Below are 25789 nucleotides of genomic sequence, written 5' to 3'. Positions count from 1 at the left end.
AACTGTTATTATTTTCACAGAGCCAGGAAGTCGGAGCTGACGTTGAAGTTCGAGCTGGAGTGAGACCTCTGAGACTGCATCGGATTCATCAAATTTTCAGCAACTTTTACTTGGAGTCGGAATCTATGAAGTCGGGTATTTTTGGAGAGCTGAACGTCATATCCTGCATCCAGAGTCGGAGTTGTCTTCAAAGTATGGATTCAAAGTCGCTTGGAGGTACCCGACTCTGCAGCTCTGACTAGTACAGAGGAGTTATGGCAACTGCGGGTTTATTTGCAAATTACAAATAAACCAAAACAATAACTTTTTTTGTTATGGAGACATACCAGTTCAATAACATTTTTTGTTATTATGCTGCTCCACCTCTCCGCACAAAATAACAAATCTTGTTATTCCTTCATGATTCCTTCTGTGTTATTGGTTTGTTATTGCAATAACAACATAATAACAGTTTAAGTTATTTTTCGAACAAATCTTTGTTATTGATTTTTGTTATTTTAACAACTAATCCGATCATTCCAATAACATATTTCGATCTTCTAACAATATCAAAAACTGACCTTCCCAAGTTATTTCCGTCTGCTCGGGTATCCGATTATGCGTGCGGAAAACCACCCGTCGCGTTCCGTTCCCGATCTTACTCAATGCACTATCGTTAACATTATTTCGTTTTCGTTTAGCATTAGTCTTGATTGTAATGTATACCCGATTTTTTCAAATTCTAACACGAAGTTTGGATCAAGATGCAAAAAATCGTTGAACAATTTTTCTCTGCATGTCGTTTCTCATCTTTCACTGTCTACAAACAAAGGCAGAAATATTTTGGCGCGCTAGCTGAAACGTCAGTGTGATATGCGCTCTGACTGTAGCGCCATCCCTTGCTGGTGGACGTTCCGAAAACTTCATTTAAATTCAAATCAGCCGTTATATTCCTGATTGATGAACATAAAAAGAGATTTACGTCTGTTTGTCTGTGGTCTTTCTGTTTGCCGGATATGGCATTGGTTTTCGATGCCCCCGAGCTACGATGCTATGGAGAGGACTTCACCTGATTTTTTGAAAATTGTCGATGTTCTCTAACGCGAAAAGGTTTTGCAAAACATCTGAACTAGTATAAAATGCATTTTAAAACACTTTTTGCATTCAAGTGTTGAGACTATGGCTTGCTAGATGGCTTGTTATTTCATTTTTTATATTTTTTTGGCACAACAGCAACAAAGCTGTTAACAACAATATTAAATTAATTTCATTTTTTGAGATGAAATGGGTAGCTTTCCTCGACTAAAAAAACGTTCTTTTTGGTTATTTTCGTTCCTAACAAACTTAATAAAAATCTATTTCTGAACTCGACAGATAGCTTGCTATCGTCCTATCTTTCGTCTGCAACACATAACTTTCGTTAATTATGCTTATTTCCAAAAGCTTCTCGTTTTGATTTAAAGATAATAGATAATATATTATGAAACCTTTATTGTGCTCGAAGTTTCTTCGTTTGTCTTGTTGATTTTGTGCAACAATAAAACAATTTGAAGATAATTTGAAAAGCAATTTAATAGAGAAAATGCTTATCAATGATTTGCTATTATAATTTTCTATGAATTTTTTAACGGAACCAGAACTAGAACAACAAACAACAAAGGCTTTGAGGGGGAGCTTCTCCCTCGTTATCCTTTTCGATTACGGCTGGTGGCTGTACTGCTAAACGCGTCTTCCGCCACTGTGGCAGTGTCAAAATGAAAATACAAACATACAAACACAAGCAAACGGCACAAGCCATTTTTGCTGGTATCAGTGGTTTCTCTCTTTTTCTCTCGCGTGCCGAACCCCTCACACACACCACACGAGGAAAATGTGAAAACGTCACTTTAATACAAATTTCGCTCGGCAGCATTAGCGTAGTGTTAAATGAGCGTTCTGTTGGTGTAGAGATCTCGCTCTGTTGCAGCACAAAATCGTCCGTTTGTTGGATGGATTTTGTAGTACAAATTACGGTTTCGAACGGATACGGCCGTATTGCTTGTTTTCGCGATTCGCCTGTTCGCTAGTTGGACGTTTTATTTTCGAAAAGTTGGCTCTCGGAGTTTGTGCTGACGGCGATGGGATTTTTTCTTATGTACATGTGCCGTGCGTTGTTTGCATGTACATAAGCCAAGTGTGCCGAGTTGAGCACGTCGGGAGAGAGAGTGCGGTGAGAGACGATCGCGTCGCGCGGTGGCTTAGGGTGTGAGAGAGTGTTTTGGGCCATCCGCGGCACCAGCAACAGTGGCCAGTTAGCAGCACCTTTTGTACATAGCTGAAATATATCGGTATGTAAAACTTCCTTAGTTCAAACCTAGACAACCCAATAGAATAACAGGGCAGCGAATGACCGAAAGGTTAAAGCTGCCGGAAATAAAGTAATTAACAACAACAATAGAATAACAGGTTAATGAATTGAGTACTGATATCCACCAGCGATTTGATAACAACAAACACAAACACTAAGCCAACCAACTCGACCGAAAAGGAAAATGGGGTAGGACTTTCCTAACCTGCAACATTTCCTTTTTAGTCTTCATTTTCCCCGATTGCCCTTGAATCCTTTAGTACATCGAAAAAAAAACACGTACCACGTAAGAGGTCTTATTGATTATTTATTTGTAGGTCAATACTAGGATCGCAATCCTAGTTAGTAGCTTTCATTATGTAACTTCGAACCCCCAAAGTCGCGTTTTCCTTTTATTATATTTTCTCAAAAGTTTTATTATGATTCTTGTTGTTATTCTTCTCGCTTCCCCGTTTCCTTTCGGCTGTGTAGGTAAGCTCTTCGATGGCTAGAGTGTATCGCAATTCATCGTGCTTATATACCACATAGTCGTCGTGTGTCATGTCATTAAAATGCCTCCATGTACCCCAATAGTAGTCATGCTTTTAGTAGACCACAACAACCAGTGCCAGAGCTGTATTTCATTGTATTGGAGGAGAGTCATGGTAGGCCGAGAAGTTTTCACTCGTCGCTGTTGGTAGCCCTGCTGCTGCTGCTTCGCGTATGTGATTTTTTTGAAAGGTTGGCAGCGCCGATCTGTTAGCGCCGCCAGCTGAGATGTCCGTATTTAAGGGCCGGCTTTTCAGTGCTTCGCTGCAGACGGTTTTCCCAGCACTTGCGTAGTGGTAGCCGTGAATGCAAAAGCCTTTCCCAAACATAAGGGAAAGAGAGTTGCGGCTAAGAAACTTTGCCTGAACGGTGCTTACTTTTCCGATCGTGTGTGCCTGTGTGTATTGAGAGTGTTGTTCGTGTTCGGACGAGGTCGCTTTGTATGTGGAGCAGCATACTTCTTGTTCTTGCATCTTCGTTGTGCTGCATCTCTGCACTTTTTTTTTCGTTGCACATTTTCATTCAGGTTGTGTTTTCTTCTCTGCGTTTGGTTTCGTTTTGCGTAGTTACAAATGGCAGATGAGAATAATTCTCCTCTCGAGGTCTGCATCTGTACTCTGTTGTTTGTATTTTCCCTTACGTTTTGGAGAAGTTTCTACAGCAAGGATTCGACGCCGAATGAAGTTTGATTTAAAATTCTGTTTAAGTGTTGTAGTTATGAATGGATTGCACATTTTTAGCACATGCCTATCAAAAAGAAATCTGCCTTCCTTTGAGAGTGTTCTTTTATTACGTAACGCAGCGGTTCTCAACTTGGGGTACATGTACCCCTGGGGGTACCACGATTGGTCTCAGGGGGTACCGGAAAACAAACCCTGTAATGGATGGACATTTGAAAAATATCCAAAACACATTTTTTAAACGAAGTTTAATTCTCGAGTTTTCGCAAATCGACTTCTCATTGCACTTTCAAACTTGACTTCTCATTGCACTTTTTGACTTGGTCTATTCATACAAAAGTGCCATGATTTTTTTTCGAAAATCTGTCTTAAGATTGGATTTTCTTATCACCGAACTGTGGCAATGTTGTTAGTAAGGTTTGCATAGATTTTTTTTATAAATATTTTATTTTATATTATATGTGTTCAAAGTTAAGATAGCTGCTTGTAGTGAAAGACATACGAATTACTGATTTATTTTTTAAATAGCTTAAATGAAAAAAAAAAATCAACTTGCAATCTTTATGTTGTTTTATGATATTTTTAGAAATAGCTCCGTTTCAGAGTTTTTAGATTTTTTATATTTTGTTTTATTTCAAATTTGTTCAAAAGATTGGTAAAAGATTCAGATTTTTCCTATTTTGAACAATGTTTATCCGATCTTTCGTTGCATAAATTAAAATTTAGCTCTCATTCTGCCCCATTTTTTTAATTATTTATATCTTGGAAACTGTTGATCATTTTTTAGCGTTACGCAAATATAATTTATTTTTTTGCATAATTTGAAATCATATATTTTACTAAAACATATCATGTTTTTGATTTTTTGGATCAAAAAATGTTTTAAAAAATAAGAGAAATTTCTCAACTAACCTTTTTTCAGGTTTCTTTATAAAATAATTGAAAACAATTATATGTAACTTGAAAACAATGCACATCATTACAATTTAATAAGTACTTTTTGATGGAAATTTTAAATTAAAACTCAAAAAAGGTTTTTTTTAATTTTTAAGTATGAATTTTTGACAGTTTCGAAAAAAAAATATATTTCGAAATTGGTAGAAACCTTCAAATGTTTTGCCATTTTCAGTAAATGGAATATCTTATTAAATTGGTTTAGGCTGGTACAAATATTTTTAAAAGTTTTTGTCACCCCCTTAAAAATTGGCCCGAAAAATCAGGGGGCAAAAAAAATATTTTTACAATAAACTTCAAAATTTCAATGAAAATTTAAGTGCAACCAGCTGAAATAAAATTAAAATACATTCTTCTGCGTTTAAAATCATTTTTAGCATGTTTGGGTTTATTAATAAATCTTAAGATTTTTTGAAAATTTTCGATGCAAAATCTTTTTTTTTTTTCGATACAATTTTTGTTTTTGTCAGATCTCAGATTTTTTGAAAACTAATGATTGTAAAACAACTAAACTAGTGTAAAATGCATTTTAAAACACTTTTTTCATTTAAATGTGAAGACTATGGCTTGTTATTTAAATTTTCATAATTTTTTTATTTTTGCCCCCTTGACCTCGGCCAGGGCCGAGGACAAAAACTTTTTAATATTTGCATCGGCCTATAGGAAATTAAAACTGGAATTTTCAGGAAAAATATTTTTCTAATATTTTTACCAAAATTTTATCTTTTAAACTTCAAACAAAGTATTTGGGGATTTTTAAATAAAACATTGAACGCATTTTTGCTGAGATTCGCTTGACGTAATAAAATTAAATTCGCACATTTTCAATCTGAAATTTTGTAAGAATCACATTGTCAGCCAGTTTTTATTTCAGTAACAAATTTTAACGCAACTTATTATAAAGATTCATTTGAAGAAAAAAAACTGATTCGAAAAAATGGACCAAACAGATGTTTCCAAAAATCTCAAGAAACAAGCCTTAGGGACCATCCATAAACCACGTGAACATTGTAGGGGGAGGAGGGGGGGGGGGGGATTGACGATTGTCCAAGTTTTTTTTTGTATGGACAATTTGGGTTGGGATTTCCAAAAAAGTGTCCACGTGGTTTGTGGATCACAAAAAAATCGCTGTCTTTTTTATTATCTAGCTCTAGGAAAATGCTTTTTTTTAATTTAATAGACATAAACCATTCAAATTTGACTAAAAAGTAATTAATTTTTTTATTATAAAATTTTTAAGCCGAGTTAGTAAAACGAAAAAAATACAAAAATAATGTTTTTTCATTATTCGATTCTTCGAAGCCTCATACAAACCTTCGGATAATCCAGGCTTCGTATAATCGAGTCTGGACTGTATCAAATTGGTGGTTTTTTAACAATTTTCGAGAAAATAACTAAAAATCATTTCTCCGCAACGGCTGAACCAATTTTAGCTCACCTTGTTTCTAAAGAAAGGTTATTAGAGAAACAGCATATAATTCCATTGTGCCTCTAATGTTGGCATATCAGCAATTTGACGTTCAATTACAGCGTACAAAAAGCGTTTTCAACTGCGGCTGAAAGATAAATAGCTCGATAGGAAGTGAGCAAGCAAGTATCTATAAGTTTTACAAAATAAGTTGTTTACATAGTAAAAATGTGCACATTGAATCCAGTTAGGAGCGAGTGTTTAACCTGTCAAACATATGAGAATTTCTGCTAGTTAGTTTTTTTTAACAAAAAATAATACCTTTTGTTTGCTGCTATAAATGCTACAAATGAAAATTATATTTCACTTAATTTACTGATTATTCTTTTGGTGAATCCTTGTTCGGGATGTGCTTCGTTTTGAAGAAAATTTTGCAAATTCAATTTCTCAAACCTCAGTTAACAAAGGTACACTGGATTGTAAATTCAGCTTTTCGAAATTTATACAAATTAAAAAAAATGAATTCGTAATTTTTGCATTGAAAAAATTGTCTCAACATTCCTGTATTCTGTAATTATTCTACAATAATTCTTTTTGCGTTTATTTTAAGAAAATTTTTGAGTACCGTCAAATTCCAATGTTTTGTACACATTACTGAAGTTTTCCTTATGATAGACTTGTTTCTGACATTAAGGGGTTATATACATGTAAATCGACAAAAAAGTCAGAGGTTGATGTGAGCACACACTTAATTTTATTTAAAATCTGTTTTCAGGCCATTAAAATATACATTTCTATCTATCATTAAAACAAATTTGAAGAGATTTGGTTTTATCATTGCCGAGATATAGTTTTTTGAAGAAAGCAGTTCAAAAAACGGGTGCCACGATAACTTAACACTGCCTTGACCAAATCGGCTCAAAATTTTGGGAAGACTCGTTAAACCGGTCCTGTGAGCATGACGTAGGCCGATTTTCAAAAAACTTATATTAATATTATGTTATATTATTGTGTTTTTCATATAAAAAATCATCAGTTTTTGATTTTTGATTTTTTTTTTCAAAGCAAAATTTTAAAATCGGGCTTCGTCATGCACACGGATGTATGCATCTTGAGAGTCTTCACCCCAAATTGTAGCCAATTTGGTCCATCCCATCTCGAGATATCGTGGCACCCGTAAATCAACTCGATGTTTCGAGAAAAACGTTCAGAAAGTTTGACAGTCCGCTTTGCGCACGGCAAAATGTTGAGCCTCAAATCGTCTCTAACTAAGTTTAATTATGTAATATCTTCATGAAGCTTTCAGGAGTGATTGAAAATCATCATTATAGTGGAATCAATAATTTTTTGTAATATGACATTTTTTAATTTTTTACATGTATGTAGGATTTTATCATTTCTCTGAATATTTTTTCAAAGTCAGGTGTGACCTTAACCTGACTTAAAAAAAAATCAGAGAATTCATTAAATCCTAACTTTCTTAGCTTTTCTGCAACCAAGCAATTTCGTCAACATCTTTTGAGATCCCGAAAGCTAGTTCCATAAGTGGTACTAAATGCATGATGATTTCAATTGGATTTTAATCACACTCCTTCGCATCTATCGCTGATCTACCTCGTTCAGCTATTTTCTATACTGCTTTCTATTTGCGTCGCGCGTCGCTTGCATAGCCATTTGCGAAAAATGCTCTTCCACTTGTCTGTCTGGGCGGTGGAGCTGCTGCTGATGGAGACCAACCTGGGAGAGAGATTTATTCGAAGTACTTTTTTTCGTCTCTCTGCTGTCGGGGGACGGTAGCGATAATCGCAATAATGCCAGCTCAACACCAACATGAAATCAGGAAAAAGTGTAATCTGCATGAATGAGGCGCTGTTGTTCTCTACTGGAGAGAAAGAGAGTAATGTGTTTTAATTTCATTCCGTGCTACTACCCGATTTTCATATTCTAAGTACATGCTAAAGTGAAGAGAAAGGGGGAGATTTTCAATGGCTCAGTTGAAAATGGCACACAGCAACTGTTTATAGGGGTCTCTGAGCATTTGCTCGTGTGTGAGCTCGTTGACACTAGGGTGATCTGTACTACAAAAAGTGTCGAGGATCGATCCATGAATGTAAGGGTTCAACCAGAAATGACTTTTAAAACTCAAAAGTAAAGCAAGCATTCCAAATAACATCAAATATTTTTTTCGTAGAAATATATTTGGATGATCCACATTTTCTCAAAATATGAGAAAGTAAATTTTTCGGAAGGACACTCAACAAGTTGCAAACCAAATTTTAGCACAAGTCGTTCATTTATGGATAGATATAGAATAGATAGATAGAATAGATCAGTGCCTAAAAATAAGCTTTGCAACGAGTTGAACACTACATTTTTTGCAATTTTGAAAAACATTCTTTGAAATAGATTTTTCTAATGAAATGTATGTTTCCCCACTTTTATGTTATTTTCCGTCAAGATAAACTCCAAAACAGTATCGAAATGGATTAGTTTTATTTTTCCTAAACAAAAGTGGAGTAAATTTCCTATAGTACCTTACTAATTTCAGGCGAACCTTAGCGAAAAGAGATCATTTTTTTCCGGCGAAATTAATTTTTTTTCTGCTTATTGAATTTAAACTGGAGTATGTGTACGGTTGTTTGTGTCATGAGGACAAATTTGCAAAAGAAATATTATGCAATTAATATTTCTAATGATTTTAAGTTGCTTTGAAAATCTTTTAACTATTTTAAACTTAATTATTTAAAAAATTTAATCAAAAAAGTATCACAAAATATCATTGAATGCATACCGCTGCTGTAAAAAAAATTAAAAATATCTAAGTACCACGATGTTTTTCCTCAAGTTTCACCTTCTTTTCCGTGTTCCGAAAATTCATTCATGTTTTAAAATGTATGCATTAAAAATTTCTATCGATGGTTCGTGTGAGATAAAAAAACAATAAAATTAGTATTGATCAACTTTATAGCAACTTTGAGAAAATGGATCACTCTATTGATCTCACTTTTCGTAAATCTCAAATAGATATAGAATAGAATAGAACCCACAATAACAACAAAAGTTGATGAAAAAAAATAACAGCAAATCAACACAGAAGGAAACCCTAACTCAAAAACCCCAAATAATGACTGAAATTATTCCAGGACATCGTCCTCTAATTAAACAATAGAAACCGCTTTCACAATCATAGTGGAAGTGATCGTTTGAGATTGAAAGGAGTTTTAAGCGGCTGTAGTTAGGATCGGTAGAATGTTGCTATATTGTTAGTTGCTTGGTTAGTTGTGATTTAAAAATGATAAAATTGTCATTTCCATTGGTTCCAATAGTAGGTATTCAGTTCTTCAATTCTTCCACTTTGAAAAAAATACACGATTTTTAAACCATTCGATTCAAAATGTATTATTATTAATTATTATTTTTAATATCTTAATATCTTCAGCAATTTTCTATCATACTATCGACATTGGCAACCTATATTTTCTATCTATACAATACAATGTTTCAAAATGCAGAGAATTTAAAGCTAAATGATCACTAATCTTACATCTAGTCTCATTTGTCCTAACCTTATTGTGGAACTTGTTAAATTTGACCATTTGACCAAATTTGATCTAATTCAAACAACAGCGCTGCGTAATCGTCGCGTGTAGTTGGTAGTTGTGATGGGTCGTCTGGAAGACGCCCTAAGCAAGCAATACGACCATTGGCATAAGTCAGATTATAGGGTAGATTGTTATTCTCAAGGCAAACTATAGGGAGCTGCTCTGCCCATAATTGAAAATTCGGCTATAATGCCACATCAAGTATTCCGAGAAAAACGCGTTTTAGTGTTTGTCACCAAATCTCCGTCAATGCAATTTCCCATAAGAGTGGCATATTAGCCGTTTGGTTTTTCGCATCGGCAGCCAAGTCTATACACTATTTCAGTGAAATTCAAGGTCTGGAAGATGCGCTGGAACATCCTCTATCACCTGGTGCTAATATCTCGTTTTTGCCAAAAGTGGATATTAGCCGTTTTTTCAATGGTGGGCAGTGCTGTTGAGACTGTTCCCGTTAAACCCTTTCAGCTAACCCTTTTGAATCAATAAAAAAATGGTTTGTGTTGTTTGTAGAATCATTTTACATATAGTGATTAATTTATCATTTCAATTTACTATTTCTGGACCCTCAATTTAGTATACAGAAAAAAATATGGTAATATTCATTAGGAAATTGTTGCAGATTTTGTATTTATACACTTTTTTGCCTTCCTCACCTCACTGAGGCAAGGCTATAAAATCACTCAAAAATTGAACTTTTTAAATGAGCCTCCCAGATATACCTTTACGTATACATATCGACTCAGAATCAAATTCTGAGCAAATGTCTGTGCGTGTGGATGGACGTAGAATTTTTTTTCTCACTCACTTTTCTCGGAACTGGCTCGACCGATTTTGTCCGGATCTATGTTTTTGGATTTGCCTTCAGGTTCTTTAAGTCTTTTTTAAATTTCATCCGGCTTGGTGCAGTACTTTAAAAGATATGTTCGAAAAACTGTTTTGGTTGATACTAAAAAGGGTCATTATTTACATAATTTGAAAGCTCCGGCGGATAGCTGTCGGAACTTTACGCTCAGTGCACGCACACAAACACTGCATTGCTTTCAAATGGTTCATTAAATTTATCATACCTAGATGGCAGCACTCAGATGTATAGTGTCTTTACTAAGTAAGCGTTAGCCAAAGCTTTCGTAGTGTGTGGTTGCAAGGCTTTTAGGAGGAAGGCAGCAACCACCTTCCGGTGGATTAAGTAACGTTTTTTTTGGTAGAATTACTCAAAAAGAGGTAATATTCTACCAACCAAATTTTCAACCTTCGATAATTCAATTTTTTCTGTGTATTATTATTGACAGTCATTGCCCCAATAGCAAATGCCCCACCTACGACCTTACAACAATACGAAAATTATACGCTATAGTTTTTTGAATTTTTATATTTGGGTCATACAGTCTGTAACAAAAGTATTTACACCCCTTGGGCAGGCACTATGCACATTAGGGTGGCTCGAGATGGCCGATTTTAAGAACATGTTTTTTTCGGTTTCTTTTAGGCCCCTTAACAACCCCCTTAAAATTTGGGAGCGATTGGTTGCGTCCACACTTTGCGCATTGCATTTCAATTTTGTATGGGAATTAGAAGGAAAAGCCCTCTTTTTAACATTTTGCATTTTATCATTTTTATTCTCTACTAAATTTTTCAAACCAACACAATAGCGTAAAAATTGAGGAAAATCTCTAAAATTTTCCCCAAGAAAGTGTTGTGCTATCTTGCTCCTGTCAGACAATGCAGCGTGCTCATAACTGGTCTAAAACGTGATTTTCGAGCAAAAATCATGTTTTAGACCAGTTTTGACTAATTCCCATACAAAATTGAAATGCAATGCCCAAAGTGTGGACGCAACCAATGGCTCTTAAATTATTGGGTGTTATTTTGATTCCCAAATGGCATAAAAAAAACTTTGTTCTGATTTGATTTTATCTTTTTTTTTTAATTTTCCGTATAACGACAAGCCAGTCTAATGCGCATTTTGTGATGAAACATGCAAACAATCTAAAGTTTGACAATAACCTAGTACTACGTTTTGTTTGGAAACTCTTGCCGAACATTTTGCTACAAAAAACAAATACCATTACAATAAACAAAAAAGGTGCAAAAAAAGTTTGTACACCTTTCGAAAAATTAACATAAATACATTTATATGTTAACAAATCACCATAAATCCAGTGTCACAACTGCATATAGGCATCCTTGACTGATAAAAAAATAATTTGGATATTACCGTAGAAATGCTAAATAAACCTTTTTTCGCGGATATAACACTGACCCGCAGTCTTTGTATCGATAGAATTGATATTTCGTTGGAATTTTGTACTAACGTGGGTTTCATATAGAAACCCTAGATAATTGGGTATCAAAAGATCGGAATTGTTATGCCCTTTCCTATGGCACAAATTTGGCTTTCATAAAATTTTCTCCTCTACAACATTGCCGAAGACACCAAAGCCCTACAACGTCATCCAACAAAGTTAACATTTTCCATAAAAATCGATCAATTTACCCTTCAATTTCCCCGCTTTTAATAAGATTCCGCGTATAAATTATAAATAAAATGATAAAAACCGTCAAATTCAAATTGAGATACCTGAAAATAGACACCGATAGACACGGAGATATTTTCAGGACATGTAGTTGAAAGTGTGTTCTTTCAGGTACATTAATCGGTTTTGCGCCATTTTGAAAACATAGCAATTTGAAAATAGGCTCAAAATTAATTATAAACATTTATTACTCCTCAATGAAGAACCAAAACATTTTGCTGTCTTCGGCAAAGATGTGTAATTTTATGTCATAAACAACTCTTCACAACATAATAGGCTGCTAAAATGGTAACATTTTGATCTATCACCAAAAAGTGCTTTTTTGGACCATTTTTACAAAAATGGCTTATATCTCGAGTAAATTAAGGGCTACAAACTTGGCGCCTTCGACAAACGTTCATAAAATTTTCTCCTCTACAACTTTGTCCAAGGCACCAAAGACCTACAACGTCATCCAACAAAGGTAGTTTTTGGTTGACACCCTGAAAGGTCGTCACCCTGTATGTCAATAACTTTAATCAATCAAGTACAACAACTCTTCCGAAGACACCATTTGTCTAGGACGTCAAATAAAGGAGTTATCAATTTATTCCACTTAATTTTGTGCAGTGGTGGCCGAGGCAGTAAAGTGATTGAGATATTCTGTCATTGGTCATTGGTTCCATTCCATTAATTTTTCAATTGGATGTGGAAAACTTGATTTCTGTAATCCTGAAATATTTTGGTTCGCCTATCCGGGTTTTGTCTTGCGGTATCCTTCAAACAGCTTGTGGTACCCCCAGGGGTAGTTTGTTGAAAACCACTTGCGCTAGTTGAATGCGACGAAAGAATATTTTATAAAAACTACTCATGAAAAAATTAACATAATTGGCATTTATGTCATATTCAACATGTATCGTACGAATCGTCTATAAAACCGAAATGACCAACCAAAGTGATAAGTAGGACCATTCCTTCACTTAGTACTACTCCCTTCTGCAAAGTATTGTGCTTTTTTATCACTTCAAACAGTTATCTGGGATTTTCTTATCACATGATACCGATAAGCACCGGAGCAAGTATTTTCCAACACCCGCTAGCAAATTGTTCATTCTACCACCCAGCATCCCAAATTGACACGTTGTAATCCTTGGTGTGATGTGCCAACCAGAAATGCCAATCATGGCATCATTGAAAGTATTTTCCTTCCGCAAAGCTTCACTGATTTTTGGTGCAAGCTCATCCTACCTGATATATCAATCATGGTTTCGTTGATTCTTGTCATAAATCGTTTAACCATGATGGTGTAGAGCTTGAAACCGCATACTCCTTCGTTTGTGGGAGTAGATGAAATTTTCATTCAAAACATCGGTGTTAATTTAATATTGTAAAATAAAAAATCTTTCGATCTCATCCAAACCTCAATCTCCTCACCGGTACGAAAACAGTGGATCCTTCCGTTTCCTCCGGCTGTCAAACAGGAAAAAACTTTTCCTTAATCGACCGTGAATTACCTGTTTGCGCTTCATCTTTATTAAAAGTTTTCTTCCCTGCTGTCCCTTCACTCCTGCTACTCCGCTTTATGTAGGTGGAAAGCCCAGACACTAATGGTACCTGTTGAATTAACAAATTGAAAAATGTTATCAAATATTTGCGCAAGCTGTATTCTTCCGACATGATCGCACGCCCTCGCCAGGAGGGGTGAAAATGTTGCTCGAAAATCCGAGAACAATAAGAATTAGGGGCGCGATGGAAATCAATCAATTTAATGGTATTTCAAACGGCGTGTCGCCCACCGTAAGAAAATGGAAGCTTTTTCCACTGGTGTTTTTTCGCGTCTCGACGAAGGAAAGCATTGCAGAAAATCTATTTGTTTTTTATTCAAATTTTCCAGTTGCTGTTTTTCTGCGTTGGCAGCAACCCAACTTAGGGGACACACGATCCCTCTCATGGTTAGGGAAATATTTTCCTTCAAGTTTCGTTCTCTTGTGCTACCTTGAAATCCTTTTATTTGCACCAACAGTTTTATTGGTCTAATTTTTGATTACACCTTTTTTTCGCCGCCTGGTACCGGTTATGATAATTTTGTCATAAATCGATGCCTCTGTGCTCTCTTGTGCTAAGCTGGTTGATTTTCTTATCTAGTTAGCATAATAGAATATAAATGTTTAATTCCAGATTAGCACAGAATAGCCCTCCCAAATCAAGCCTATTGCTCCTAGGTTCGAGCAGAAACTTGCAATCGTCGCCGTCGTGCTACTTTTTACAAATTTTTGTTCAGCCTCCTTTTGCGTGTCAGGCCTAATTTACGATTTGTACCCTTTTTCGTCACTTTACAGTGATCAAAAAGGTCTTAAATAGAAGCTAGAAATGGGTTGACACCCTGTAGATGTGCCACCCTGTCTTCCAACCATGTCAAAATTTCTTGGAATAAGTAGCTTAACAACTTTTCCTAAGACACCAACGCTTTAAAAGGTCACCAGTAGAAGTTAGGGCTTGGTTGACACCCTGTAGGTGTGTCACCCTGCATGTCAATAATTTTAAATAAAAGCCACATTCATATAGAACAACTTTTCCTAAGACACCATTTTGCTAGGTTGCTTCCTTATTACGTTAAAAAATAAGATTTCGAAATACCTACCGAAGTACTGGCAGTGTTGGCAAGAAATATAATTTTCAGCACTTATTTTTAAATGCCTCTTTTAAAAACTCTGTATCTTTTTCCAGGAGCCAGATAGGACCATACTTTCTTCGGGAAAGTTTTAGAGGACATTCAGGAGTACACTTCTACGTTGTTAGTTTTTAAATTGAGTGAAAAATGAAAATTATAAAAATGAAAATGTAAAAAAGAGGGTTTTCCCATACAAATTTCCATACAAATTTGAATCGCTTTGCGGAAAGCCGGGTCAAATCCAATCGCTCCCAAATTTTGGGGGGTTGTTTGGGGTCCCAAATGGGACCGAAAAATGCCTGTTCTGATTGAATTAGCCTATTTTGAAATTTTCCCATACAACTGCAAGCCACCCTACTATACATATAAAATACCATATCATACATGCTCAGGCCACATACCCCCCCCCCCCTACATACTTTACATACCCCCCCCCCCTCACTCCTACATACTTTATGGATGGCGCCTAAGTAGATCATACTTGAGGAACTTATCATTTTGAAGCAGAAACTCAAAACCGACTTAGGGGAACTATGCCCATTCTCAGCCTGTTTCTATTATCGGCCTATCAGCACTTTGATCATGAATTACAGCTTTCATAAAGTGTTTTTGACTGTTCCAAAGTAATAAATAGCTCACGCTAAATGAATTTTTGAAGCTGAATTTGCAGTTATTTTCCTGACACGTGGTGGCTGATTGCCATGTGGCGTCCTCTGATCGAGGCTGCCTTCTTAGTGTGCTTTGATTTTTGTATCCGGTTCAAGGCAAGACCAAGAGCCTCGGATCGTCTCGCACCCTTCGGAGGAATTGTTCCCCAGACCATCCCCTAGGATCTCCATGGTATGCAAAAGTCGTCATTTGTTAACGGCTGACTTGTACAGAGCAATTTACCTAAATGCTCCAGTTTTACGGGTCAATTCCCATTTAAACTTGTTCCTGCTCAAGTCCAGCCAGTTTTCAACCAAATGGGCTGAAATTTTGGCATGAGCCTCCATTTTGAGTACTCTTTCGAGCAATCTCATATATTTTTTTATTTGAGCAACTCTAATTTTTTTTACCCGGGCTAAAGGACAGCAATGTTTTGAGCACATAGTTTTAAATTTGCCAATGGATGTACACATTTTGTTGGTCTGAGTTTGTTAAATCTAAAACCAACCAGAAAAATCAAAATATTGTGTTCTAACATGGTTAAAACTGCTGTCCCAATTCGCCCCAGTTGATGACACATAAAAAAGTGCTAGATTCCATTTTACGTTTTTATCAAAACACACGAAATTTGAACTCTTTAATCGTGGTTCCCAAATTTGTTCACGATTTTCCGAAGTTATTTTTTCCGTGTAACTTAAAAATCAGTAACTGATGCACTTTTGTTCCTATAATTCATCTCCAGGAACAACAACAGGAAAGCATTTATAGAGTCACGTAATGCCAATGTTAACCACTTTTGGGATCATGACGGGTCAAATTGAACTGCTGAACCGAAGTTGCCACCTATATCCAAAAGCATGTCCTTTCTAAGACAAATGTGTGTACAAAGCCCCTCCGAAAGGCGTCATAAAATGACATTAAACCTCGTGTGCGAGCAACCGCCCCAACAAGTCACGCTCCACAGTTTGAAGATGTGGGAGGGGGAGTCACGACCTTCCCAGGACGTGTTGCGTCGGCGATGACTCCGTCGCGTCCCCTCGTCGTGTCTGCTTCCCTCCCATGGACCATTGAGCAATACAGCACTGCCGTCATCCCCTTTTGGTTGGTCTCGGGCGGGATATTCCACCCTCTCTCCCTCTGTGTTGGCTAGACATACGTACGCCACTTTTAAGGGGATGCTCTTTTCGGCCTGGAAACACACAGGCAGCATCCATCCCATTCCCAACAGTACAAATTCAACTCGATTGATGGAAACGTAGGTCGGGTCGTGTGTGCAAGTAGTTGTGTACAAGCCTTGGGTTGTTTTCTGGGACTACGACACCCCTCTTCGCTTTGTGCGTCGCAGGGGTGGTGTGCAGTGCAGACTGTGTGGATTTTGCTGGTGTTGGTGCAAAGCCTGGTTGGGGATGATTCGATGGTAGGAGAAATTTATGCTTGGAAACAGGATGTACGTACTCGCTTTCTCCATCGGTTTGGATTTGTGTGCTTTTATGTGGTTCTAGTGGATTCAGGTAGATTAACATTCAAATCCTTTCTATATTTTTTTCAAGGCATTTTCAAACACCCTTATTGTGTTCATAGGTAAATTTGTATGTTTCTGGCTACATTTATGTTTTTTTTCATCAAGTATCTGGGGCAGTCGATTAAGAATTATGATATGTAACAGTTATATAATTTAATATTATTTAAAAATAAAATCAAGTAAGAAACGTTTAGACTGTTAGAAAATTAAAGACCACAGATAAAAACAAAAAATTAAACATGTTTTAATTTTATAATTTTCTGATTTTTGAGGAAGCTGGCTTGAAGCAAAAATTTAAAAAAAATATTAATAATGAAATAGGAGTCATGGTTTCAATATTTTAATGAAAAAAGTGTTTTAAGATGCATCATACAACTGTCTAGTTGTTTTGCAATAATTCGTTTCCAAAATATCTAAGCATTGGCGATTTTTTTTTCGAAAGGTTAAGTTTTTGCGGTGTTGTACATCAGAATTTCCTAAAAATTCAAAACATTTTTCAACAAGCCAAATATCCTGAAAATATGATATCAATGCAGAAAAATGCATTTTAGATTGTTTTCATTTGATTAGCCTTCTATGGAAAATTTGAAGTTTTTTGAAAAAAATTGTTTGCCCCCTGATTTTTCGAACTAATTTTGAAGGGGGGGGGGGATAGGGTGCTACATAAACTTTGAAAAATGAAATTTATTTGCAAGTTTATGTTATCTTTTGATTTTTTTTTAAATTCCGATGTACAAGTGCTTCGATATTTTCAAAACTAATGATTGAAAAACAAATGGACTGATGTAAAATACATTTTAAAACACTTATTGCATCCAAATGTCGAAACCATGGCTTGAAATAACTGTTATGTTTCTGTCAAAAGAAGTCAAATAGCAATGTATATTTTTCCGACATTCGTGTCTTTGTTGAATAAAGTTGTTCTATAAAGTGTTCTATAAAGTTTTCGTTTATTTAAACTGTTTGTACAAGTTTTTTTTTCAATAAAAGAATTAAATAAAATTTGGATTTGCCTAATACCTAGAAAATGTTCAGTTCTTAATATATTTTCGTCATATTTACATGACGAATGAGACATTAAAAATTTTGACTGGAAAATCCCTTCCCGGGCAGACGGCAATAACAAAATTAATAATATTTCAATAACAAATCCTGTTAAAATAACAAAGAGTGTTATTATTTTATCCTGAAGTTCAACTTCAAGAAGAAAAAATAATAACAGTTTCTGATAAAACAACAAAATTTGGTATTGAAGTGATATTATATTGAAAATGTTTAATAACACGCTAATAAGAGGAAATGTTATACATTTCAAAAACTCTCTTAATAACAAAATTTGTTATTCGTTCGGTATACTGACTTAGAAATAAAATTACCATAAATCGCACAAATGGAAAAGTTTCTAAGTGTCCATAACACAATCTGTTATTATTTTTTCTTTTGTTAAATATGTTTAGATCTTTGGGATAATTTTGTCTAATTTCGTCGGGGTCATTATTTTGGCCATGAAATGGGGTCCTTAAGCTAAAATTATCCTAAAAAGTTGAAATTTTGGAAGTTGATTTTTTTAATTATTTGATATACCCCCTAAGGAACTTTGCTAAAATTGGCTAGAACTATGGGATAATCATGACCAATTTCGTCAGGGTCATTATTTTGACCATGAAATGGGGTCCTTAAGCTAAAATTATTCTAAAAAGTTGAAATTTTGAAAGTTGATTTTTTTAATTATTTGATATACCCCCTAAAGGACTTTGTTTAAAATGGTTAGAACTATGGGATAATTTTGACCAATTTCGTCAGGGTCATTATTTTGGCCATGAAATGGGGTCCTTAAGCTAAAATTATTTTAAAAAGTTGAAATTTTGAAAGTTGATTTTTTTTTAATAATTTGATATACCCCCTAAGGGATTTTACTAACATTGGCTAAGACCATGAAATAATTTTGACCAATTTCATCGGGGTCATTTATTTCACCATGAAATGGGGTTTCAAGTTAAAATTAATCCGATAAAATTAACTTTTGAGAGTTCATTTTTTTTAAATTTTGTTATATTCCCTAACGGAATTGATTTATTTATTGAGAATTTTTGAAGTGTGAATAACAAAAACTGTTATAATTTTCACAGAGCCAGGAAGTCGGAGCTGACGTTAAAGCTCGAGCTGGAGTGAGACCTCGGAGACTGCATCGGATTCAGCAAATTTTCAGCAACTTTTACTTGGAGTCGGAATCTCTGAAGTCGGGTATTTTTGGAGAGCTGAAGTCGTCGTTGACGTCATATCCTGCACCCAGAGTCGGAGTTGTTTTTAAAGTATGGATTCAAAGTCGCTTGGAGGTACCCGACTCTGCAGCCCTGACTAGTACAGAGGAGTTATGGCAACTGCAGGTTTATTTGCAAATTACAAATAACCCAAAACAATAACTTTTTTTGTTATGGAGACATACTAGTTCAATAACATTTTTTGTTATTATGCTGCTCCACCTCTCCGCACAAAATAACAAATCTTGTTATTCCTCGATGATTCCTTCTGTGTTATTGATTTTTTATTGCAATAACAACATAATAACAATTTAAGTTATTCTTCGTACAAATCTTTGTTATTGATTTTTGTTATTTTAACAACTAATCCGATAATCCCAATAACATATTTCGATCTTCTCACAATATCAAAAACTGACCTTCCCATGTTATTTCCGTCTGCTCAGGTTGTGGTTGAAGCTTCTAGTCATTGAGTAATGTAAATTCTTATTGAACAGAATAACAACCACACAATATAAACTACGTAAACTTAGGTTTCTTAAAACGCATGCTAAATCTTAATCCCGCTTAAACTCATTTCCAAACAAGAAGCTTTTTTTCGACAACTTCCCAACTTTCAATCTGTTCCCGTTGAATAAACCTACTCATTTTATTACGCGTTAAAGTGTCATTATGATCCCTCCTGGCTTTTAATACAATTACCGGCATCTTTGCTCTGCCTGATTGATTCTACAATGACCGGAAGGTTCCCCAAGAAAGAAACACGAAGGACACCCATAACAATTACTGCAATCCCATGTTATCTTAATTAATTCTTGCAGCGGTACTTGACTCGTTGGTGGCGGTCGCAAGTAACTTTTTTTTTTGGGACACCAGACAGAAAAATAGCAGTATCCCCCCAAAACAAACCAAGTACATCGTGGTGGGTAGAGAATAAAAAATGGGTAGAAAAGAAGGGGACAAACCCGATTCTACGGGAAAATGGGGCAAACGAAGAGAGTCATTAAGAGAAGCCATCTTCTTTTTTTCTCATTAACTGAATGCCCAGCCGGTTAATTTAAAATAATGAAATTCAAATCTTGGTTGGGGTCTCTACTTTTGCTCCACCATCTTGACAAGGACACCTTGCGAATGGTCATTCCGCGCACAGGACCACCACGCGGGAAAGCCATCACCGGAAGAGGAGGGAAAATGCCAACGTGTCGTGGATGGAGTCATGGCGGACGGTAGTTTTTTTCTCTCTCTTTTTGGTTTTGTTTTCCCTCCGTGGCGCGTGGTAGAGGAAAAGATGTGCGTGCGTGGAAGCGACACGCAGCATAAAATATGTTCACCCTCTTCATTTCCCCCACCAGTGGTTCACAATTGGATATGGTGACATTGTAAAGAGAAAGTTAACATGACATTTTTATATATACTAGACGTTTTTTTACATTTTTTTTTAATTCAACAATATATGGTCAATAGGGGGGTACGTTTTTCAAAAAGTTCTTCGATCAAGTTTCAGTATGGTTTCCCTTGTAGGGCATGTAGGGTTGTAAACTGGCTGCACGCATCAGGGTTAAAGTTTACATGGAAATTACTATGAGAAATTGGAACTTTTTGTTCAAACGCTCCTACAGGTTTGGGAATATCACGCGCCAACGTCTGGTATGGTCAGGCCTAAGGGGAATGGTCTGGAGGACACTTTTCCCGAAGAGAGCACACGGATGCGTTGTACCTAGAGCTGGCGCATCGGCAAACAATCCGATGTCTCCGGATTCAACAGTTTTCCCTGAAAAAGCATCAAATTTTCCTTAGCATGCTTTGAAAGCTTGGTGCACACCGCGACGCCATATGTCATATGCCATTGGTTATGGTCAAGTCCTGCTAAGACGGGAGTACTAATACACCTACATAGACATATATTTTTTCAATTCAACAAACGATTATTTTAAAACATGAACCAAACAACAAAAAACCGTTGAAAATAAGTAGCTCAGATTTGATTTGGTTCGAGAATAGTAGTTTATGCAACAAGCTGCAAAAAGAGGATTTTTTCAGCACGAGTCGTACATTTATCTAACGAGGTTCACTGAGTTAGATAAATACGACGAGTGATGAAAAATCAAGTTTTGCAACGAGTTCCATACTACGTTTTTTGCAATTCGGAACAGAATTATAGGACAAATGTCCATGCATTGAGTCAATGAATCGTTCAAATAAAAAAAATGTTGAAAAGTATAACTTTTCCTAACAAGTGCTGAAAAGTTCAACTTTTCAGCATCCATTTCAGTACTGAAAAGTAAAACTTTTCAGCATTTGTTTTGAAAAGGGTTACAATTCGATTCTGTTATTTTTGGTACAGAAAAGTAGGCTGTTTCGTCGTTCAAGAATGACAGGAAAAGTAAGTAGTTTCACGACGGAATTGCAAAAAATCATATTATTCCATCGGGTACCATATCGTCGCTTGTGTAATATCTTGTGACACGTCCTATCTTTTTACAGCAGACGTGTCACATGATAGCACACAAACAACGATATGTTGACATATCAGCACCGTAACGTTAAACTATAGCATGTGAAACCCGGTTTAATCTGAAATCAAGAATAAAAAAACATAATGAGATTAGAATTAGATAAACTCTATGAATCGTAAAGGGACAGTTTTTGTAGATTTTTATCGGTTTGTTGTAGAGGTAGTAACAAGGCGAACAATTTTCAAGGATTCCGATTTTTTCGAAATTGAACACAAAATTGACTGTCTTGATGGCAATCATGGCCATAATAAGTTAACTATGTCAAAAGTTTGTTACAGAAAAATTAAGAGAAAATCTGCGATTGGCCTGAAAGTTAATACCGTAGGCTTATAGTCAACGAAATCGAAAACTTTTGACCTAAGAGAGTATGGGTGTTGGAAGCAGTTGCAAAAAATGTCGGGGTTTTAAAAATATAAATTTTCAACCTTTCAAATGCAGCAAAGAGTATTGGATTTCAACAAGTTGTATGAAATGCGAGCAATTTTGAGATTTTTAAGTGTTATTTGGATCTAAAAATTAAAGCAAACACTTTCTTTTGTCGTAGAGGACTGAACTCAAATTCTCTTTGTTGCATTTTAAGACAAAAAAACGCTGAAAGTTTCATCCAAATCGTGGCACCCCGATACGACCTGTGACACCCACCAGAAAAACTCGCTTTTAACCTGCCAAACATATGACATTTGCCCAAAAATATCAAAATAACTGATTTTGTATAGCTTTCTCTTGTTTGAAAATTGTATTTTATTTATTAACACCCAATTCATATGATATTTTTAACTCATGTACTAAAAAACTCTTCGGTTTTGTATTGTTTTGTTGTTTTGTAGAAATTTGTAAATTTAATTTAAAGTTTTTGTCCCCCTTCAAAATTTTCCCAAAAATCAGGAACTTGAATTGATGAAATGTGACAGGGATCACCTATTTTGCAGACAGCATCTAAAATTTAATGGCATCAGTTTTTTAGGGGGGGAGGGGTTGTCCACGAGCCATACAAAAAAAATCTTCATAAAACCTGTATGTTTAAAAATGTTACTTGGGATCTACCTGAATTTTGAGTACATATTTCAATTAATCCTAAGAAGCTCATCCAAGCCAAATCAAACAGCTTGCTATTATTTGTAACGTTTTGAATATTTTATTTTATATTAACAAACAAAATATTATGAATATATTTTCCGCAATGTTTTACTAGGGTGGAATCGAAAATTGTTTTCTTCAGCAACACATTTTTTGGGTCCCTTTTAGGGTCCCAAACAATCTCCCAAAATTTGGGAGCGATTGGTTAAGCCCACGATTGGCGCAAAGCGAATGAAATTTGTATGGAAATTACTATCGGGAAACACCGTAGAAGTATAACCCTGAATGTCCTGAACAATTCTCCCGAAGACAGAACGGTGCCAAATTGCTTCTAACAAAAGTTACAGAGCGTTTAAGAGAGACATTTCGAAATACTTGGTAAAAATCATACTTTTTGCCAACACTGCCAAGTCAAGCGGAATCTTTCCAAAACTATAATATATTTGAAGAATTGGGGTGCAACTAAACTAATTAGTGTCTTCAGAACACTTCTTCAGCGTCGATTTTAAGTAAGGTTCATCAAAATAAAAGAACAGTCATGTCTATTTTGTATTTCATGGTTCCTTAGGCAATGTTGGCAGAATATTTGAGATTTACTATTATTTCAAAACAGTACTTTTTTTTATGACGCACTATAGCACTATACTTTCTTCGGGAGAGTTGTTCAGGACATCCAGGGCTACACTGCTAAGGTGTTTGTTTCATAAAATATGAATTTTGTAAATTCAAAAATGTGAAAATGCTAGTTTCAACATAGTAATTTACATACAAATTTCACTCGCTTTGCGCCAATCGTGGGTTTAATCAATCGCTACCAAATTTTGGGGGGTTGTTTGAGACCCTAAAAGGAATCCTGAATTCTGCTGATTGGATTTTAATCATTTTCAATTTTCCCATATAACTAGATTCCACCCTAATGTTCCACGTGCGGCCTACGAATTATCTTAAAGGGGCGGGGAAGGGGGGTTTACAGTCTTCAAAAATAATGCATTGTCCTCATTTTATTCAATTAGTGTTTTATTAGCATTTAGTAGTTCTGCTGCAAGATGTAACATTTGCAATTCAGAAATTTGGAAAACCTTTTACCTAAGATCAATTCAAAAGCCAAGCAATTGCAACCAATTGTTGGAATCTTCCCGTAAACCGTTCATTTTCTATAACAAACTGATTTCAACAAAATAATTATAAAATATTTCATATTAAATTTTCATGAGTTGTGTGTAAATTAACGTTCACACCAGAATGCTACACCTTAAAATGTCAAATGTTTCTTGGTTTGATGCTTCAGCTTAAAAATCAATGAAACAAATTTTAATTTTATTATTTTCACATCAAGGTGTTAGTTTTATATTAATGCTCAAGCAATCAAATCATGTCATATTTCAGAATGTTAAACTATGTTTAAAAAATCGAAAAAACGTAAGAAAATCATGGAAAATCAAGTGTTTGTGTACTATTCTGACTTCAGAGATCATGAAATTCAAAAACAAAGTTCTCTGTTTATGATCTTGCCTCCACCATTTTGAATGATCTACTGAAAATGTGGCAACACCGGGGGATCCGACTCCACCGAAAAAAAGCAAACATCACCAAGGGATGAGGCTGTTGCTACTGCCGCGCTTGCTTTTCAGAACATTTTCCCCTCTGCTGCTGCAGAACCTTTCCATCTGCAGCTTTTCTTGCGTTGCTCGTGGTCGTGATCACAACATCGCTCAAGTGTCTGTGTTTGTGTTTATGTCTGCCGTCTGGCATGCAGCATAAAGCGGTCCAGTGAGCAACATATTGAGCATAAGTCAGTGTTCTGGGTGCATCCAACGCACTCTCTCTCTCTCTCCATTTCACACACACACACACACACAATTGCACGCACCGGCATTGCGAGAGCATAACATTTCAAGCAAAAGTAAGCAAATATGTTTTCAATGCTTCTCTCGGCTGCTGCGATTTGATTATTTTGACGCGACGCCGGTCAGAGTATGAGTGGAAGCGCCGTGCCGATGCCTGCTATGTTAAGCTCGTTTTATGATGAAGTATGTGCGTGCGTGTGTGTGTTGCTTATGCTCTCTCACACCCGTGCCATTATCGTCATCACCGTGTCGTCGTCAGATCGGGCATACATCATAAGCTCTCTCTCGGGCAGAGGTGTTTCGAGTGTGTACGTGTGACTTATGTTTATGCTCGAAAATTTGTACGTAGCAATCAATGAGCTTAAACGAATGCGCGCGCGTGTGTGTGTGAGGCCTGGCCACTGAATCAAACCCAGCACAACAGTACAGAGTGGTTGTCTCACGGTGGTATAATTTTGATTTAAATGTGGGTAGAATTATATAGGCAGGAAAATAATAAAATATACCGTGGCTATTATTATTGACTTCCATTTATAATTTTACATGCAGTTAAGATTTCGTTCCTGATTTTTCGAGCCAATATTGAAGTGGACATAAACTTTGAAAAATATTTACAACGGCTTTACTGAAAAGAAACTTGTTGCACTGCCAGATGAACCTTATTTGAACATAATATTTCGATCTGCTATCACTTATAGGACTTCTAAAAAGGACTTGTCCCTCCTATGTCATGCATAAAATATCAGTTAATAGAATTACACCATTGGAGATTTCGACGTATTATATCGATACAAAATGGGATACGCATTTTTCACATACTCATGGAGACGCGCGGTAATCTATGCAAACATATTTTATATTAGCTTTTCCAAAAGTGTATTATGATTGCTTTTACATATTCAGTATCAATTGAACAGAAAAATTGTTTATGATTTTGCTCAAATTAGTGGCAATTCTCATATGTTCGGCAGGCAACAAAATCTTAATCTTATGTTTATGTTGAAACAAAACTTTTGCCCGCTCGCCCCTTCCCACAGTGCGCCTCAGGCCAAGTCGTCCCCCACACCACCACCACTACCATTAAAGCCAGGTCGTCGTCGTGGTCACACCACACCACACTACACCATTCTATCCCGTTCCGTTCCGAACGGAGGCCAGCCGCGAATCGACTACGACTACGTCCCTTCAGTGTGGTGTGAGTGCACGTTCAGGTCGGAACGCGGCTCCGACGTCCCA

At 36.0% G+C, this 25789-nt stretch overlaps 1 protein-coding gene across 1 annotated transcript in view; it reads left to right on the top strand.

The window, feature by feature from the left end:
- Positions 1-1889: 1889 nt before the first annotated feature.
- The window catches only part of LOC6034014, a 42671-nt gene continuing 18771 nt past the window's right edge, over positions 1890-25789 (top strand). The window contains 1 exon segment of the mRNA XM_038258870.1: positions 1890-2306. The gene's annotated coding sequence lies outside the window, so the exon portion shown is untranslated.

Source organism: Culex quinquefasciatus, chromosome 3 (assembly GCF_015732765.1).
Source record: "Culex quinquefasciatus strain JHB chromosome 3, VPISU_Cqui_1.0_pri_paternal, whole genome shotgun sequence".
Taxonomy (NCBI): Eukaryota; Metazoa; Arthropoda; class Insecta; order Diptera; family Culicidae; genus Culex; species Culex quinquefasciatus.
Note: the sequence above shows the minus strand (reverse complement) of the source record. Positions and strands in the feature narration are given on the sequence as shown.